Source organism: Mustela erminea, chromosome X, assembly GCF_009829155.1.
Source record: "Mustela erminea isolate mMusErm1 chromosome X, mMusErm1.Pri, whole genome shotgun sequence".
Taxonomy (NCBI): Eukaryota; Metazoa; Chordata; class Mammalia; order Carnivora; family Mustelidae; genus Mustela; species Mustela erminea.
Window position 1 is genome coordinate 36950516 of NC_045635.1, and position 21332 is coordinate 36971847.

General features: G+C 39.6%; 1 non-coding gene across 1 annotated transcript; it reads left to right on the forward strand.

Annotated features, from left to right (window-relative positions):
* Positions 1-8072: 8072 nt before the first annotated feature.
* On the forward strand, positions 8073-8175 carry LOC116583757. The gene has a single exon (XR_004282870.1). It is a non-coding gene; the product is annotated as a U6 spliceosomal RNA (small nuclear RNA).
* The last annotated feature ends 13157 nt before the right edge of the window (positions 8176-21332 follow it).

The following is a 21332-nucleotide window of genomic DNA, read 5'->3' on the forward strand; positions in this document are numbered from 1 at the left end:
AAAGAGAGATTCATTCCTTTGTTCCTTTAATCATTCAAATATTTGTTGAATTAATAAATGAGAGATTAGGAAAACATAGTTCTTAGCTTCCAGAAATCAATAAGCTCGTAGGAGATAGAACACATGTAGTCATAGGGCTATTATAAAATATAGGCTATGAAAGTATGTGAAGATAGGTTAGAAAACATCAGAAAATATATACAAGAGGGAGAATCATCTCAAGTTTTGGGGGTGGGGTGGTGGTAGAATCTAGGAAGACTTCTTCAAAGAGGTAGCATTTGAATCTTACCTTGAAGAGTGAGTAGAATTTAAATGTGCTGGTTGGAAATATTCATAAGAGATACATTAGCCTTTTCCCCTTCCTCTAATTGTACCCTCTCCTGCACAGTGCTAGTATGCTGGGGATAACTGGCCCCATTTCAAGCTCCAGGGATGGCCTTTGCTTACTTAGCAGATCAGCAATTTCTGTTCCCCAGGCTGAGGTAGGGAAAGGTCCAGGGCAAACAATGGGTCAGAAGCACAGGCAAGGTTTCTGCATCAGAGATATGGACTGGAGGAGGATCAAGAACCAGAAGTTGAAGTGATTGGGCAAGTAGGGCTGTTAGAACATTGGCCACTTGAATGGCATAGCAAATATCCTGGATCTGTTGCTTAGTTTGGGGCAGTTAATTCAATTCAGAATGGTATCAGATTTGACTAACTGAGGGAACTTATTCCCATGGCATGTCCAAAATCTGATGCCTTTTAACACACTGGCTTTGTTCCACTTGACCGTTTAGCCTAGTTTTAACATGGCATCCCTCACCTCCCAGCATAGTGATTAATTTCTCAATTGTATCTTCACGAATTTCTCAGATCTGTCCACTTTTCTCTGTCCCCACTGCTGCTGGCCCAGTTTTCCCCAAATCCAAATGACTGCAATCTTCTCCTGAGTGATTTCCTTGGCCTCTTCCCATTTCAGAATGACCTTTTCAAAACAAAAATCTGATAGTGATATTCCCAAGCCTTGTCTTTCTTTGCACCTCCACCTCCATCTATGCCCCAGTGGTGCTGAGCATTTGACAACTTCCTAAATATAACAATACTCTCTACCTATACACGTGGTGCTTCTTTGCCCATAACCCTTGAGTCTCCTTCTTCTATCCCCAGTTTATGCCCTAGGCCTCCCTCAGAATATGAGTATATTGGGACCTCTTCCTAATAATTCCCAGTCTGCTGAGACTCTAAGGGGGTCAGGGCATTAATCTCCTGGGGCTTTGGAGGTGAGCCCCGTGCAGCAGAGTGTTGGCTAGCTTCAGTGAAGTGTTTTAAGAAATGTAGCACAAGGGGTGCCTGGGTGGCTCAGTTGGTTAAGCCTCTGCCTTCAGCTCAGGTCATGATCCCAGGGTCCTGGGGTCAAGCCCCATACTGGGCTCTCTGCTCCGCAGTGAGCTTGCTCCCCCCACCCCCGCTCACCGCCTGCCTCTCTGCCTACTTGTGATCTCTGTCTGTCAAATAAATAAAACCTTAAAAAAAAAAGAAATGTAACACAAAACTGAACTCTTTTCTGGCTCCTGCCCCAACCCTCATGAAGCCAACAGTAAGTGAGGGCAGTGCATTGGAGGACAGGCTGGCCATTAACCAAGGTCAAGATAAGTCAGGGTCTAGAGGGACATGGGATGTAGAGCAGTCAAGGGCTTTGAAGCAAGACTGGGAGAGCAAAGAGTTGAAGACTCTAGTCTCTAATGTCCCCTCTATCTTCTACATTTGTTTTCCCCAGCTTGTCTGTACCAACCTCACCTCCCAAAGGTGGCTGATATAAAATTACCTTGATGCTGAAGGGGACTGTTTTGCACTATTTTTGAATTTCCTTAGGAAGCTTAGTAACATACTTCTAGTTTTGAAAAAGTTTACATTATGAATAACTTTCCCAGCAATATTCATGTTTAAATTAATTTTGTTCTATAGGTAGAGAGAGCTAATTAATTAATTCATAAGAATGAGCTTTTAGAATAATTCCTCTCTTGCCTCATGCTGTGTGGAATTTTAACTAAGTACCAGATAAATTAGTTCTGCCTTTGTGGCGTTTTCCATAGCTAATGTTTTACAACTGTTCAAAAACATAATCAGTCATTGTAAGACAGCAGCTTTTGCAGCTGCATTACAAAGAAAGTTGCATGGTCTGGATTTGTCATCTTCAGCAATCTTAATGTTTTTGCTGTTAAACTCTTATTAATAAGGATTAAATAAACTCACTTATTCAACAACAGTTTATTGAGCATTTAGTATAAACAACACATTGTGTTAGGCACTGGCAGGAATAAAAGGTGTAAAAACACTTTGCAGCTCTTAGGGAGAGAATCTGGTAGGGAATAGAAGGTACATAGAGAAAAAGTAAAAATAGAAGGAAAGATGTATTACATGTCCTCAAAGGGGTATAATGTGCAGTAGTTTTTCCACTGGAGTGGTTGAGGAAGGATTATTTGAATGTATACAAGGAGCAGAGGTGAGGAGGGAGGAAAGGAATGTCTAGGCAGAGATAATTCCATGAGCAAAAGCTCAATGGAAAGAAACTATAGGCCTTGTTTAGGGAGTGAAAAGGAAGTATTTGATACTTGAAAAATGTTGATTGGGGCAGAGTACACAAGCCTTTTAAAACATGCTGATGTGATTGCTTATTATTATTTATTTTTTATTGCCAGTGGTTCTTAAAATGAGATCTACAGACCTATAAGATTCAAGTCCTTTCTTTTAGACTATTTTTATAATTATCATGGATTATTTCTCATTCATATTACATGTACATTACGGGTCTGCTGTGGCTCTGCTTCATTCTATGGCTCTGCTTCACTCTAGGACCCAAGCTATTACTATGGCATCCATCTGGAACAATTCTTGTTGGTAGGACAGAAGAAGAATATGGAAAGTCATGCCATATCATTTCAAGCTTTTGTTCAGAAGTGATGTGTATCATTGGCTAAATAAAGTCTATGAGAACTGAGAAAGTTTTATTTTTTTAGACTACCATCTAAAAAAAATTTGATGTAATTTGGATGATCTGAATATTCACCTTTGGACTGAGAACAGCCATGATATTTCAAAACTATGTTGGCTTCAGTGATTAGAGAGTATCAAATAGTACCACTGGGTTGTTTTATTATCACTCCCTGGGCAATCAGAGGCAGTTGGAGAAAGCGAATAATCCTGATGTTTTGTCCCAGTTGAAGCCAAATGTCATCACCAGTGTACAATGAAGATGTCCCAGGGCTTTGAATACAGAAGTGGGAGGATTTAGTAACCACAGGTGCATTGCAATATAGGTGTGCCAAACAACAACAGTGCCAACAACCAGCCAGACTTGTGCTGTAGCATTTGTGCCATCCTTATGTTAAAGATGATAATTTAGTTTAAGCCAACTATCACTGGTCATGTTAAATCCATGTTGTTTGAAAGGCTTTTTATATTAAATTAAATTTTTTACTTATTTTAATTTTTTAAGTAGGCTCTTTCCCCAACATGGGCCTCAAACTCATGACCCCAAGATCAAGAGTTGCATGCTATACTAACTGAGCCAGCCCGGCATCCCTAAATTCATGTTAATTTGACATTTATTGGTTTGGTAGTTTTATTTCATTTGTAAAGTTATTTTAGTTTAGGATTGTATATGACGTCTAAACATAAAGAGTTGATGACACTTCCTTATTTTCTGTAAGCAAAATGTTGATAAAAATGGTTAAAAAAATTTCCACCTTTAAGGGTTATCCATGCATTACTAAGATTTGAGAAATATTGAGGTAGGCAATGAGAATGCATTGGAGAATTTTGTGGATATGAGTCAAGTGATCAGGGGGTGCCTAAGGAAACTGATCTGGCAACAATATGAAGTGGTTACTAGAAAAAGAAAAGACAGGGAGAGGAGGGAGAATGTGATTTCAAGATTCCAGGTGTGTGGGAGTAAAAGCTCATGGGTATGGGAATGAAGGGACATATGGAAGAGATATTGGCAGAGAAGCATTCATGGGAAGGTCTCAGGGACTACTTTGATGTATGGAGGGAAGGAGAGGAAGGAGTCAAAGCTCTCTTGAGATTTTTATTCTCTGCAAATATACATATATATATACATACCATGAGCAGAAAGTAGAGTAATAAAGAAGCAATCAGTTTAGCAAAGGCAGAGTAACTTTAGACATGATATTTACTAGTATAATAGTTTTCAAATAGGTTAACAAATTTAAAATACATAAAAGTAAAGAAGAAAAAAGTGTTTTTTGAGTGAGGGATACTTATAGAGTAGTTTACCAATATACAGTTTTATTTTTATTTATTTTTTTATTTTATTTTATTTTTTACAGTTTTATTTTTAATCTCCAGTACCTAGAACATTGCTTGGCACATAGTATGCATTCTATAAATGTAAGATGAACTGAATTAGTTGGTATGAATTAAATAGGACTATTGAAAAAGATTAATCACTTTGATGTCTGTTCCTGGCATTATGGCTAAACAAGAGCTTTGAAGAAGCCTGCTGCTTCAGAGCAGTCACATTCTGCATAGAACATACTTTTGGAGACAGAGCTTGTCTTTCTAGAGGAAGGGATATCTTCAGGGAGCACTCCCAATATACCATAAATTGGTGCCAGAATGGCAGGGAACTGGGACGAGGGAAGTGAGCTGTGGTGAGAGGCAGATTTTCCCTGAAGTTATGTGGTAATAGAGGTGTTGCTGCTGGGATATTGAGCCTTGGGACAATGAGAAGGTAGGGAAGATGATCCAGGAACTCCTGCACCAAGCCAAGCCCTTCAGGCTGAAGCAAGCTCTTGGGTTCCAGAAGAAGCAGAAGCCAACACTCTCTAGAGAAAAGCTTTGCCAAATTTTGTCCACCAAACTCCCGATGATGAAATTGAAACAAAGAGCTCCCAATCAAAGATTATGAAACCCACTGGAAGGCAGTTCAGAATGGCTGAAAACCAGCAGGAATAACTAATAATAGATTTGAACCCTTCAAGGATGTAGATATTAAAATGACCAGATATTGAGATTACAATAATTGAGTATGAAATGTTTAAGGAAATAAAGGGCCCCACAGTAAATCCAAGCATACAACAAGATTCTATCAGGAATAACCAGACAAAATAGAGAAAAATTTCAATCTGAGAAATAAAAAATATAATTGTTGAAGGACGCTTGGGTGGCTCAGTCAGTTGAGTAACTGACTCTTGATTTCAGCTTGGGTCGTGGTCTCAGGATGGTGGGATGGGGCCCAGCATCAGGCTCTGGACTCAGTGGGGAGTCTGCTTGAAATTCTCTCTCTCCCTCTGCCTTTCTCCCTGCTCTCTCTCTCTCTTTCTCAAAATAAATAATTAAATCTTTTAAAAAATAATAAATCTTAAAAAATGTGTGTGTGCATGTGTATATCTGTGTGTGTGTGTGTGTGTGTGTGTATATATATATATATATATATATAAAATTGCGTTGAGACTAAAAAAAACCTCAGTGGCAGATTAAACAGTGTATTAGACAAAGATGGAAAATAGTAAAGAGAAATAGAGTACTCCAGGGTATAAACACATGTGAAAAAAGTCCCAAAACTTCCCCGTATTGCTCTACAGAAGAATGGATTAAAGGATGTTATGTGTATAAAATGGAATATTATACAGCAGTGAAAATGAGTGGCCTGTATCTCCAAGCAGCAATGTGGATTATTCTTGGAAGCATAATCTTAAGTGAAAAATCAACTTCCAAAGTTTGCATGTGGGTAAACAATTTTGAGTTTTTAATACTCAAAACAAGGAAACTCAATGGTGTAGTGTTTAGGCACATATGTATTATTGAAAAAACTATAAAAGAGGACTCGAATGGTGAACCAAATGTAGGATAGATAATACTTCTGGTAGAGAGGTAGGAGGATTAGTTAGGAAAGAAAGCATAAGTAGACAGAAGTGGTTTACAATCTTACAGTGCTCAGGTAGTGATTTCATTGGTTTTTATTTTATTCCTATGCTTTATAATTTATTTAGATGTTTTACTTTTCCTTGCCCATGCATAAAATGGACACAAATACAAAAGGAAACAAAATACTTAAAATTAACCATTTACAAATTGGGAGTAATTTTTGTCTGAGCAGGCCTTTTCATTTGACCATAATTTTCATCTAGATTCTTCAAGTAATCCACCTTCTTCTTAAGTTCTTTATTCATCATAGTTTCTGTGTCATACTCATTTCTTTTTCTGGGAAAAATACCAAAGGAAACCTTTGATCATTTTTGCTTAGTAGTTTCTCCTCCAAAAAAATGTTAGTCATATGAAACTACCAAAAGATTTAAACAATCTCCAATGAAACATTTGTCACCCTCCAAAGAAACTCTTTTAGCCCATGTCATTCTGATACAATAGTTCATTTTAAAAAATTTAACTTCATTTTATTTCCATAGGTCTGTCATGTTCTGTGAAATATTGGTTCAAGGTGTCTAGGAAGATTAAAAATCTGATAAAGGGAATTCTGAGTTAAAAAATGACCCATACAGACCAAGTGGTGCTGGCTTATGAAGAAAAATCTTGCATATCTTCCTTCTTCTCCTTTTGGATGTGTATAGATGCCCTTTTCTCTTCAATTTGGACATTCTGGGAAATGATTTTCCAAAAAGTACCTTCTCTTATGGAAATATAGTGAGATGTTTCTGGGTTCTCTACTTTGACCCCCAAGGGGTAATCTCTGCTGCAGAAAAGTGGTGCAAGCCTGAGGACAATGTCACACGTGAGGATGACCTCTAATTTCTCTTGGTCTTCCCTGTCCATGCCAATCTGCCTACCCCAGCTCCTTTGCTCTATTTTCAAGGCGTGGAATGAACCTACAGCTCCATAGAGAGAGCAGATATGTGTTAGGGATAGAGTTTCTCAGTTTTATACCCCATCTCTGTCAATTTAGGTCCTTCAAATTCTTTTTTTTTTTAAGATTTTATTCATTTGAGAGATGGGGAGAGAGAGAGAAGAAGAAGAAGAAGCAGGGAAGAGGGGCAGAGGGAGAGGGATAAGCAGACTCCCCGCTGAGCAGAGAGCCTGATGCAGGGCTCGATTCCAAGACCCTGAGATCATGACCTGAGCTGAAGGCAGAGGCTTAACCAACTGAACTCTGGGTTTTCCAGTTTTTATCTTTTAGCTCTCTGTAGCATTTAGCACTACTGACCATGCTGGACAGGAAACTTAAGTTCAGTGAGCAAGAGTAAGATTATAGGGTGGGGACTGAGTGAACACAAGAGCTGATTTTTGCTGTGTGAGAATGTGAACTGAGATCTTCCCGGCTTTCAAAAGGCACTGGAGTTATGGATGTTAACTAGCTACAGAAGCCCAGAAAACATTTATCTCTTGTGACTTTCTGTCCCCAGGGTGGAATCTTCCCCTCTTTCATAATGAATTCTGGTATCTTAAGGAATCTGTTGCAGCTTTAGCCACAACTGGACTACAGTACCTTCCCTTCTTCACCTGATTCTGCTGGAATGGTAGGAGCAGTTTTCTGAGTTGGAGAACAGATACCTTTTCTTCTAGAAATGATGATGGCGCTCAGTTACAGTTGGACTAGAACCCTTAGTGCAGTGCAATCCTTCAGATACAATATGGGTTAAAGAGGCACGCAGCTCTGTTTTTGCCCGGAAATCTAAACAACCTTTCATGACATTGTTTCTAAGGGAAATGCAGTGTGGGTTCCAAATAATCAACTTATAAACAAACACATCCAGTGCCTGTGTTGGGGACTGCCTGCTGTGTGGGGTTCTGCAAGCTAAGAATTTCATTGTTTTTAAAAAGTGGCTTTCCCCTTGTTTCCTTAGGTCAGTCATACTTTTCAAAAATCAATTGTTAGGTGTTTTACATCAATTAAAATAATTTCCTCTGAAATTATACTAGAACATCTGTTCATTCATCCATCAATATGCCCTTCCACTTTGAATAGTATGCTCATTTTTGAGGTGTTATTGATATAGTATTTATTAAAGCATTTCTAATTTTGAACTGTTCTTCTCCTATCTGCTAAGGACTTTTCATCTCAATTGATTGTACATTGTTTTAATGGATGAAAGCAAAATGGAAAGTTCCAGTGCTTGCTTTACCAGCATGTATACTAAAACTGGAACAATATAGAGAAGATTAGCATGGCCCCCGCCCAAGGATGGCACATGAATTTGTGAAGTGGTCCATATTTTTCAGATGTGTAAACAGAACTTTTCTAAGTGACAAAAAAACAAAAAGAAAGAAAAGAAAGTTTCATTGGTCTATAAGCTTCTCTACTAGATGGTAAGGTCTTCCAGTGCAGGACTAAGTCTAGTTAACTTGGTACCCCCTTTGCTGAAGAAATCTTTCTTACACTGACCTGAAATGCTGCAGCTCTGACCCATTTGGAAATATGTTACATGGCACTTGACAATAAAGGACTTACCGCATTGTAGTTGTCTTTCTTGGCCACTGAGATTAATCAGGTTCAAATCTAGATTATGCAATTATTGTTTTCAGGAATAAAGAAATTATTTTAGATCCTTGTGGTACACACTGGCTTGCTCATCATGCCCATTTCCTCTTCCAGGTATGAGTGCATTTCCCAAGATCCTTTGTAGTGAGAGGTGGTCCCGAGTTCTAGGCAATGAAAGTGAGTGTGCCACTGCCAGAGGATGGTCCACAGATATTTCTCATGGATGATTTCCCATTCTCTTTCTCTATTTATTGGTTGAATGTGAAGGACTCTGAGGCCTAGGAGGAATATAGAGTACCCAAGGGGCTTCTGGGTGGCTCAGTTGGTTAAGCATCTGCCTTAGGCTCAGGGCAGTATCCTGGGGTCATAGGATCTAGCCCCACATCAGGCTCCCTGCTCAGTGGGTAGTCTAGGAGTGTACTTCTCCCTCTGCCCCTCCTCTGCCTCTCTCCTGGCTTGTGCTCTCTCCTTCTCCCTCAAATAAATAAACACCATCTTTAAAAAAAAATAGAGAGAGGGTACCTAAGATGGAGGTAACCTGGGTCCTTGAGTGACCATGTGGAAACCTACTCAGTCAGGAACACACATTTGACTTCCTATGAATAAGAAATAAATTTCTACTGTATTCAATCACTGAGATTATGGGGCTTCTCTCTATTAGCAGCTAGCACCACCCTAACTAATACAATCTTCCTTAAATGTATTTGAGAACTGTTTTGTCCTTTGTATATCTAGATGATGACTATGTTCTGACAACAGCTCTCTGACACCAACTGCGTATTCAATTCAATTCTGACACTAAGTAGAGTTAGCTCAGATCCTACAGGTTAAGGGCTCAGTACTTGGGCTTCTCCCACTTCAGATGCCTACCACAAGTCCTGGATGTTCCCAAGCCACCTGTACCTCTGCCTGGTTAGCTAAAAATCTGGGAATTCCCCTGACCACTCCTGCCTTCAGGTTCAGTAATTCACTAGAATGACTTAGAACTCATGGAAAGTACTACACTTATGATTACAGTTTTATTGTCAAGGATACAACTCAGGAATAGCTAAATGAAAGTGATCAATTGGACAAGTCTTGGGGGGCAGGTGGCATAGAGCTTCTATGCCCATTCCTTGTGGAATCAGGGCACACTACCTTCTAGGAGCATCCACGTATTCACCATTTCATTATGTAACATGATAGATTAAATCATTGGTCACATGACCAATCTCCAGCTTCCCTCCCCTTCTTAGAGGTGGAGTAGGGATGGGGCTGAAAGTTCCAACCTTCTAATCATATGCTTGGTCTTTCTGGTCACCAGTCCCATCTTGAAATTATCTAGAGACCCACCACGAGTCACTTCATTAACATGAACTCAAGTATGAATGAGAGAGGCAGTTAGGAAAAGGCACTCTTATCAGGAAATTCCAAGGATTTTTGAACCTCTATGCTGGGAATGGGGACAAAGACCAGGTATATTCTTTATTATATCATGGTAAATGACAAAGGTCAAAAATTTATTGTTAGAGCTTACTGACAAAAGAAAGTCTTTGGACTGGAGCTCACCCACTAGACCATTCTCCTTCAAGCTCTGAAATGTTCTCCTGTGTCTTGGATCTTCTTTGTGCTCCTATTACAGCCCTAACATGCCCATGCTTTCCAGTTAAGTTAGAAAGAAAGTTCCCACTCATATCTAACTGACCAATAGCCTGTTCAACTTCCCTATTGCTTTGCAGCTCTTTATGCTTAGAATTCTGCTAGTAACACTATAGTACATTTGTCTGTAGTCTTTTTGTATGCATATATTTGCAGATAATTTTTTTCTCTTTATACAATTAGAATTTTAATGGATATGTTTGGTAATGCATTTTCCCCCTGTCTTTATATCATCAGCATTTCTTAGGTCATTCATTATTCCTTGAAAACATCACTTCTATGGCAATAAAAAAATTCACCTATGTATTCTATCTATAGATATATCATAATTTACTTGGATATTCCCAGGTGGCCTGAATATTTTGGCTTTGTGTTTTCAGTGTCATAAATAGTATGATGACTATCTTGTTTCGTAAATCATTTTGTGTATCTTTGATCATTTCTTTAGGTTTATAAACATCTCCATTCCTTTTAAATGCAAAAATTTAATATATTTTGGGTTATTTACATTTTCAACAAGATGTATATCTATATGAATAGCAATTTGGCACCAAATCATAAGAATGAAAATACTATTTGTATCTTTTAACCTGGTTATCCACTATTGGGAAGAAATCCCAGTGAAATTAAAAAAAAGAAACTTGTCCAAAGATGTGCATAGCACTGTTTATTCATAATAATGAATCACAAAAAACTACCCAAATAATTTGAAACTAGACATGCATGAGCATAATACATAGATAGAAAAAGTGATGTGAATATATTGCTACTTGGAAATAGGTATACAAGACAACATTAAACAAAAAAGAATAGAATGCTTATACTGGTTACAACTAAGTAAAAAATATATTCCTGCATATTTATAAAAATTTGGAGGGAATTTTTAATTATTTATTCATTTGACAGAGAGAGACACACTGTGAGAGAGGGAACACAAGCAGGGGGAGTAGAAGAAGGAAAAGCAGGCTCCCTGCTGAGCAGGCAGCCAGACATGGGGCTTGAACCCAGGACCCTGGGATTGTGACCTGAGCTGAAGGCAGATGCTTAACGACTGAGCTATTCAGGTGCCCCTGGGAGGGAATTTAGAGCTAGATCAGTATTGGTAATTTAAGTATGGCAGTCTTTTCTGTAAGCTTTTTAAAATATTGTGCTGGTTGGATTTTTAAACTCACTTCCTCAAGTTACCCTAAGAAAAGGGGAATTTATTGTCTGGATATCCTAGCACTAGAAATCAAGAGTGGAAACACATCAGCAATGGATGGGGTTCTAGGAGAAAATCTCTTTGTCTTACAGTTCTTTCTTTCCTGTGCATTATCTTTGCTTCGCCCAAGGATCTACCTTGACTTGGCTCTTACTGCTCTTGCCCTCCTTTTGACTTTTTGATTCCCACGATACTGTCAGGCACTCAGGGCTCTCCCAGAACCTTTATTGAGCGAGGCACTCTGATCTTAGAAAATTTCAGCTTGAAGCTGCAGGTCTTGAGGGTACTGATCAGTCTGGAACCTTCTGCCTGCTCCCGCCCACCTCACTTATACTGATAAGTGGTATTGTACAAGGCCATTTTGGTTCAGCTCTTCTGTTGTAGGTCATGAGGTTTTCCCAGATATTGGGGCAGACCCATCAAAATTTAGCCTAGGAAAGTGTGTGTGTGTGTGTGTGTGTGTGTATTTGTGTTTTAAGCAAATGAATGTCTAGGTGCTTGAAGTTCAGATAATATAGGGAAGGTATTTAGGGTAAGATCTCCCCATGGACCATTGAATTGTTCAGTTGACTCCTTATTCTGCCATAAATGAGTAATAGCAAATAAATTCTCTAAATTCTACAAGGGTTTAAATGACTGAGGCACATGACCTCATTAGGTCCTCCTTGGGACAATATGTTAGGGTGAGAGATAATAAGAAAAACCTGGGACTGAGAAAGATAGGAATGTCAAGAAGGTAGCTCTCAGCGTTTTTCTGTGCAAACAAATTAGCTTCCCTACAAGTGAAATCTATGATTTATGGCTTGCAAGCTTCATGTTGTCACTAAACTAAGTGGTCCCAAACAAGTTCCCATTCATTTAAAATTTCTCCAGAATCTGGAAAAGGTCTCTGCTTCCATCTTACAGTTTTACCATCTTGCAGCTTCAAATTTGCCAGCATGTCAAGGGGCTGGTCAGGGGTTGGGAGGGAAGAAAGTATAGAGGATCACGCACACTTAACCCCCTTAATCTGGAAGTGATGATCATCAGTTTAGCTTACATGTCATTGGTGAGAATTAATCACATGACCCCCCCCTCTCCACACAGCATGCAGGGGTACTATTTAATGTAGTCCAGCTGAGTAGCCATCCTCAAGCACCCATTCTACACCATAAAAGGTATGGATAGATTTTTATTGGTCAGCTCGCTGTCTCTAATTATACTCTGCTAATTTGTTTTCTGGTCTCCTCTATCTCCTTAATTAAATCTAGCCCATGCATTGATAATTAATTAAGCAGCTCTAATCACATTAGTTAATTGCTCAAAAACAAAACAAAACACAAATCCATCCCATCATCTATGGCTCCCCATCATCTGTCAAATTAAGTGCCAGCTCCTCGCCTTGGTACTCAAGTCCCCAAAGAACAAATCCCATCCTACTTTTTTGGCCTCATCCTCCAGCACTTCCCTACCCTTTGCAGATATTTCAACCTCAATGGGCCACTTGCTGTTCTTAAAACACAGAGTTGTTCTTTCATCCTATGTTTCCATCTGGTGTCCTATCCATCTCTCCATTCTGCCTCTAATGGGTGGTACACATTTTAAATAAATTTAGCATATTTTTCTTATTTTATGTCTTTCTGAGTCCCCTAGTGAGTGTTGCCACAGAATTCTAAATCGCCAGTGTCAAAAATTATGTCCCTGTTGAACATTACAGCACTCGGGAGCAGCAGGAGACTCAACCCGCCAGCCTTAGGAACCAGGTTTTTCATTGACATGTTACAATTAACACCCACAGAGACAGCCGCTTACGCACATTCTGCTGTGTGTAACCGCTAGTTTAGAGTGTTTCCATGAAGTCATTTCCTAGTGTAGAGCATTTACTGGATAGAAGTCAGAATTTTTACCTTCTTTGTAAAGCAAAAATTTAGGGCGTTTTCTGATGAATATAAAGATGTGTGAGAGTAAGAGAACAAACGCATAAGAAGGAAGAAGCCATATAGGAAATGCAAATGAAACATTTAAATCCTGAGCAGTAAATCATATAAAGAAGCAGAACATTGGATGCGAACTTCTGAAAAAGATCTCTAAAATTCTTAACCTAAGATCCATACTGCAGAAGAGGTAATCTCGCAATGGACACTTGCTTATTTCCATGCCTAGGAGACCAAGTTGATGTTTCTGGCTTTGAATATTCTGTAACATTGCTTCCAGGCAACCAAGAGAGCAGAGCAATCTTGGCTGTTGTCACCATTTTCTTCCACTGGAATGACCCCTTTACTCCTGAGTTTCTCAGTCTGACTTTTAGAGACAGAGACGTTGCCCCTGTTGACTGTGTTTTCAACGTTCACCCTGCATCCTTTCTGTCTTGGCCGGCTCTCAGGATCTACTCATTTTTATAATAACTATGATCCTTAGAGCGCTGCCAACAACCCAGTTGTTGGGTTGAAATGAATGTTAAAAATGAATAAATAAAATGTTACATTCTTATTTTTTAAGATACAAAGAATGAGAATTGATAGCCAGCCTCTCTAAATTATTAAGTAAAAAATTCTTTGACATTGTCCCTTCCCCATCCATTCTTTCAACCACCCATCCATCCATTCAGCCATCTAATATTTATTGTGTGCTTACTCTGTGTAACCATTGTACTATATGCTCTTGCTGAAGTCCTTCAATAAAAGAAACAGGAAGTGTCCCACTCAGCATTTACTCTAACCATGTTGTTTTCCAGATTCCTGGATATTTTTTGAGCTGTTCTGTTTTGTTTTTAGATTTGATGGGTGGTCTGCAGCTTACATTAATGGATACTTGAGAGGGGAAAGCATAAGGGGGGTGGTAAAGGGCAATTGTGAGTCAAATGACTGGGATGAAAGCTGAGTTCAGTTCCTACTCATGTATTCCCAAATTATTTGCTGAGTCCCTACCATGAGTAAAACTTTATGGTAGTCTTTTTGAGTGATATGATGCATGAAACGAGATTTGTATACCTATTGAGCTTATTTTCTCTAAGACAGTAAAAGATGAACGTAAGTAATTAACTCATGGTAGGCTTTCATGAACACAGAAGCAACAGTACAAGGAGTCTGAGTATTTAGAGACAAGAAAGATCACCTCTGATTGAAACTAATCAGGAAAGTATCCTTGAAAGGAAGATATTCTAAGTTTAGGATTTGGAGGATAGGTACAACTTCAAGAGAGAAAAAAGATATTCCAGGCAGAAGGAACAGCATGAACAAATATAAGGAGGAAGGAAAGTAAAAAAGCATAGTAGGAATGGATAAAAGACCCCAATGTGAGGCAGGAGTCTATCAAATTCTTAGAGGAGAACATAGGCAGTAACCTCTTCGACATCCATCACAGCAACTTCTTTCAAGACATGTCTCCAAAGCCAAAGGAAACAAAAGCGAAAATGAACTTTTGGGACTTCTTCAAGATCAAAAGCTTCTGTGTAGCAAAGGAAACCGTCAACAAAACAAAGAGGCAACCCATGGAATGGGAGAAGATATTTGCAAATGACAGTACAAAGGGCTGATATCCAAGATCTATGAATAATGTCTTGAACTCAACACACACAAAACAAATAATCACATCAAAAAATGGCCAGAAGACATGAACAGACACTTCTCCAAAGAAGAAATACAAATGCCTAACAGACCCATGAAAAAATGTTCATCATCACTAGCCATCAGGGAGATTCAAATCAAAACCACATTAAGATACAACATTACACCAGTTTAAATGGCCAAAATGAACAAGACAGTAAATAACATGTATTGGAGAGGATGTGGAGAAAGGGGAGCCCTCTTACACTGTTGGTGGGAATGCAAGTTGGTGCAGTCACTTTGGAAAACAGTGTGAAGATTCCTTAAGAAATTAAATATAGAGCTACCCTATGACCCTGTAATTGCACTACTGGGTATCTACCCCAAAGATACAGATGTCGTGAAAAGAAGGGTCATCCGTACCCCAATGTTCATAGAAGCAATGGCCACAGTTGCCAAACTGGAAAGAACCAAGATGCTCTTCAACGGACAAATGGATAAAGAAGATATGGTCCATATATACAATGGAGTATTATGCCTCCATCAGAAAGCATGAACACCCAACTTTTGTATCAGCATGGATGGGACTGGAAGATATTATTCTGAGTGAAGTAAGTCAAGCAGAGAGAGTCAATTATCCTATGGTTTCACTTACTTGTGGAGCATAAGGAATGACACAGAGGACATTGGGAGATGGAAAGGAGAAGGGGGTTGGGGGAAATTGGAGGGGGAGACAAACCATGAGAGACTGTGGACTCTGAGAAACAAACAGGGTTTTGGAGGGGAGGGGGACTGGGGGTTGGGTGAGCCTAGTGGTGGCTATTATGGAGGGCACGTATTGCATGGGGCCTGGGGTGTGGTGCATAAACAATGAATTTTGGAGCACTGAAAAGAAAGAAAATAAAATGAAAGAAAAAGCATAGTAGGGAATACTTAAATGCAGATTTTGGAAAACTGTTGTGTTGGCTTTTTCTCTATATTATTCTCCATTTTAATCCTGTTTTGGTTTTTTTTGCTCTTCTCTTTCCTGCTCTGTGCCTAGGGAGGCTGACGCTGGACTCTCCAAAGCTTCAGTGGAAGGCACCAAGGAGAGATTGGCAAGAGGGAATAGAGGGCTCAGAGCATTTCTCCCTACTCCTTCCTTGCTTTCATGCAATAGCTGCATACCTCCTTAACCTCAGTTCCCACCAGACAGCTATACTTCTGTGGTTCTAGCTCTCAGGAGGCTCTGGCAATATTGTACCTTCCTCCTGTCCCTTCAGCCTTAGGGAGTGCTAACAGCTTCCCATTCACTGTTGCTAGTCTTTGTCTCAACATCCATTGCTAGTTCCCTTGACATTAACCACATGTCTGTAAATAGTCCCTTCATTAAGTCTCTTCATTTGAATAATCTGGAGGAATTCTGTTTCCTGCTGAGACTCTTTATTGCCATAAATGCTAAGCTAAGATGTGATATATCACCCTATCCACAGCGTCTTAAATCCTGAGTACATCCTGACACCCATATGTCTATTAATGGTGTTTCCACTCTCAAAGTCAACCTGGAGTCATCCTGGACTCTCCTTTTCCATTATCTTTCGCCTCAAATGATTTGTTGAGTCTTGCAGATTTACCTTCATGATGCCTTTTGCATTTTTCTTCTTTTCATTTTCACAACCACTGCCCTAGTTCAGGTCTTCATTGCCTCTGAATCTGTAACAATGCAAAAGCTTCCTAACTTTTTTGATTCCAGTCCCTTTTCACCAAACCTCCCATAGACCATGACTTAGACTAACAGCTTTGCCTGTGTTACTTCTGTGATCAAAAATCTCCAATATCCTTAAAACCAAGCAAAACATCCGAAATCTGTTAGACAATGTAGAGGGAGTGAAGTATTAATTTGTCAGGTTGACCTTCAAAGATGTTCATTATATGGGCCCTTCCAACTTTTCCCAGCTCACCTCTAGTAATTTCCTTCTTCTATCTAATTATCCTAACTGGACTTTGCAGTTCCTTGAAATGCACTGCCCCCAACATGCTCCTACCCCATGATCTTTAGTAATGTGGCCCCCTTCTCCTTAATGCACTTTTACTCAACACCACCAGTCATAATCCTATTCATACTCAAAGATCTTATACAAATGATGGATATTTCAGTCTCCCTGGGCTGCTGTAACAGAAATGCCACAGATCATGTGGCTTATAAATAACAAGAATTTATTTCTCACAGTTCTGGGGACTAGAAAGTCCAAGATAAAGTCCAACTTCTGGAGGCTGGCAGATTCAATGTCTGGTCAGGTCTTCCTTTCTGATGCATAGATGGCCATCCTTTCACTGTAACCACACATAGCAGAGGAGGCAAGGGATTTCTCTGAGGTTGTTTTTATAAAAAGCTCTAATCTCATTCATGAGGGCTCTACCCTCATGACCTAATCACCTCCCAAAGTCCCCACCATCTTTTTTTTTTTTAAAATTAATTTTTTATTTTTTATAAACATATATTTTTATCCCCAGGGGTACAGGTCTGTGAATCACCAAAAGTCCCCACCTTCTAATACCATTACCTTGGGGCTTACAACTTCAACACACGAGTTTTAGGGGGCAAACATTCAATCCATAGAAATGAAGTTCTTCAAGTTTGTTTTTAAAATATATACCAAATCCATTTATCCCTCTCTTTAAACATTGATAATGTTTTATATGTATGTGTGTGTGTGTATACTTCTCCCAAGGCAGTTGTTAAATACAAAAATAACTTTAGTTTAAAGACAATCCATGTTTTCTTCCAATTAAGGCTTATCTTTTTCAATTATTGAATCTAGGGAACACCTAGAATAGTTTTATGCACAATTAGGTTTGCAATGAATGTTCATTGGCTTGAATAGACAATGTTCAGTCTTCTAAGCAAAGTCTGTAAGGAGGATAGTGCAGAGCCAGGGAAGAAGGGAGAAACACTAAAGGCTAAGTAGGAAGCTATTGTTATTACTGAGAGGTTAAAAAAAAGCATCTGCACCTTAACCAGGGTGGGAATGGAAAGGGTGGGGGATGGATATGAATGTCTTTGCAAAGCATGGATTACAGGAGAAGGAGGAGCAAGAAATAGACATAACACCAAGGACTGCAGCCTGGGTGACTGGGAAAATGGTAGAATCATAAATAAAAAAAAAAAAACACAGAAGAGGGAGTGGTTTGGGCAAAGGGGTAGGGATAGGAGGTAGGAAGATTGTGAGTTCTGTGTTTTAGGTACTGAGTAGAAGCACAGGTAGAACCAGATAGGGGTGCACAATAGGTGAGTGGAAATGGGGCCATTGTGTCTTGGAGGGCCACCAGCTTGGAGAGGATGGCTGGGACTGAATGAATGAAAGAGATTTCCCATTAAAACAACAACAACAACAACAACAACAACAAAACCAAATAAAACTTCAAGGAGCCTAGGAAGAGTGTCAGGAAATAGAGCCTAGCAAATGCCCATATGCATAGAGCATTGTCTTGTGGGGCTTTTCTTTTGTGATGATATTTGCTGGCATAGATCACACCCAGCACTTAGCCGTCTGTTTCATCGTTGCTGTTGAGATGATTTCTGTGGTTGTGGGTTTTCTCTCTACCTAGAACTTAAACTAGAAGACAGGAAGCTATTTCTAAAGCCTTCCAATCTTGGTGCTTTTAGAAAGCACCAGATAAACTAGTTACTTTTTAACCAGAGAGCAAGACAAAGTGTACAAATACTGAAGATAATGAACAGACTTATTCTGCATATCAGAGCTAAGTGTACTTTGAACTTGGAGTGGAGAGTAAGGAGAAATACATAACTGGGATGAGAATATATAACTCGGATAGGAGGTGGAAAAATTGCCCTTGGGAACTCTATGTTTAGGTGGAGCCAGTCCAGAAACTCTCAGCCTTTTTTGAGAAAATTGGGAAAGCTGCCTAAATAGACTTAAGAAACATCTATTAGACACCTACTATGCTCCAGGCCCTGTGTTCAGTTTTTTCATATTCCGTTTCCCCCCAAACCCTGTGAAATAGGTATACTCTTCATTTTCAGAAGAGGGTATCCTGGACATTTTTGGGATCATGAACCCTGAATTATCTCTGTTGGCATCACTGCCAGGGGTAATGGATGCTGTTTTCACTGCTCTCTCTAGATGATAGCTTCCATGGTCCCAGAATCCTCTATTGGCTGGTTCAGTCCTAAGAGGGGATCTCTGGTTGGCTGAGCCTAGTCCTCTGCCTGTGTTCTAGCTGCCAGCATTGACTTTGGGGCTTTTGTAGTTGCTTCTTCCAAGGTTCACACAACTGGGACCTCTTGCCCTCTGACAAATGTGAAAGGGGATCAGATGCTGGAATGCTTCTAAACCATCAAGAAAAATCGATCACCATGAGGAAAGTGGAGTGTATATGCCCAAGGACACTATTAAGCACCAGAGTTGAGGTCAAACCCAGATCTTCTAGGTGGGTGATTAATTTTTCCATTATAGTGTAGTTGCTGCAGCTGTTTGAAAGGAACAGAGCATTTTCCCTTTTCCAAAACCCCACACAATTAACAAAACTTTTTCCTGGTACTTCTAATGTACCAGATGCTGTGTTGGGTGATTTATATACATTGTTTCATCTATTTCAAATCCTTTGGGAGAGATATTATTGGGAATTAGCATTCCCATTTTACAGATTAAGAAACCTGAGGTTTAGAGAGGTTATATGAATTGGTTCAAGATTGTAAGTGGTGGTGGGGGGGGTCTGTCTATCTGATTACAAATTCAGAGGTCTTACTACAACATCATGATGCCATCAGGGGCTAACGCTGGCTAGGGGCTTGAGCCTTATTTGTCTTTGGTTTTCTTCCTAGCTCTGGCTTCTAATTCAGTGACTGGCAGATAGCAAGTCCATATCAATGTCTGTTGAATGAATGAGCAGGTATGCCAGAGCTTCCTGGAGGGGGTAGGGAAGAAAACTTTAAAGAGTGATAGCATTAACAGGGATGAATTTAGGGGTGGAAATGAAAGAAAATCATGCAAAGAGGTAGAATGGTCTCTCACAGGATTAAAAAAGGGAAGACAAATAGGTTAAGAGTTAAGACACACTTATTTCTTTGAGATACTGATTTCAATTCTTTGGATATATACCAGGAAGTGGGATTGCTGGATCATATGGTAGCTCCATTTTTAGTTTTTTAAGAAGAAATTTTCGGAGGTGATGAATTAAGTCTGTGATATAAGTTATGGTGATGGTTTCATGGGTGCATATTTATCTCCAGACTTACCATACTTGTTGTATATATAAATTATGTACAACCATTTATACTGTTAAAAATACATAGAAACTTAAAAAAAGGAGCTAAGATACATTTAGAAAGGTTACACTGTGTGGGTTCTACCTAGGAATACAAAAGCCTAGCTCCCTTGCCTTAGATATAGACATCTCTGGGATGTAACTTATACTCTGGGATTCTCCCTTATGGGTCAGAATGCAACTACTCTCTGAAGGATTTGCCTTCCTCCCCATCTCTGTCCTGCTTCCTCCACTTCCTTCCCAGCCTTGCTGGAGAGCAGGTTCTTATTAATCTCTTGTGAACAAATCCTCAACTCAGGAATCTACTTCTGGGTAACCCAACCTAAGCCTGGGGGTTATTCTAGAACAGTATGCCTGGCATCATTGGACACTAACACAGTGAATGAATGAATGAATGAATGAATGAATGAATCTTAGAGCTGTTTCTCTCTGTCATGCCAGATATCCACAGGGCCACAAAGTCTAAGGGGTTATTCCTTCTTTATATCCTTTATCTCTTTCTGCTCCTTCTTTTGCCATTGCCTTAGTGAGATGGGACCTGCCTTACTTTCTCACTTCCATGATAGCCAGAGTCTTTTAATGGTTATCCAGTCCTCTCTAGTTTACCCTCTTTGTTGCTGCTACTAATTCTGAAGTTCAGATCATCGGTCGCTCCTTGTCTTGAATTCCTTCAGTAAATTTCCCTGACTTTCAAAGTCAAGGAAAAATTCCTTGCTAATCTTGCCTTACTCACTTGCCTCTTTACCTTACTTCTCCCTACTTCCCTGCTCTAGGCATGCCATTTGCTCCAGGCACACTGAACTACTTGTAGTTTCTGGAACATGCCAGTCTTAGACTGTTGCATTTGTAGATGCCCATATGTTGTTTCTTTATTTCTGTGAAATGCCTTCCTTCAGGTTTTCACCTGGCTGGCTCCTACTTCCTCTAAACTGTGCATCAAATACCACCTCCTCTTCTGACCAGGCCGTCTGATTTGGCAGCCTCAGTGGGACTTCCTCTGTGCTTCGGTGCTCACTTCTTCTGTATGGCATCTAGCACACTGGGCAGCTTGCCTGACCTAGAGCAGAGAACATGTTCCATTTGACTTCGACTAGCACAATTCCTAGCACTCAATATATTGTTGCAATGGAAGAAGTTCTAAAAAAAAAAAAAAAAAGCCTGGACAGTGTGAACACACTGGGGAGTGGGGTTAGGTATATTGCCCAGGCAGACACACTGGTTTAACCATAAATTCTGTAGTGTTTCTCATCTCAAGCATGTGTTG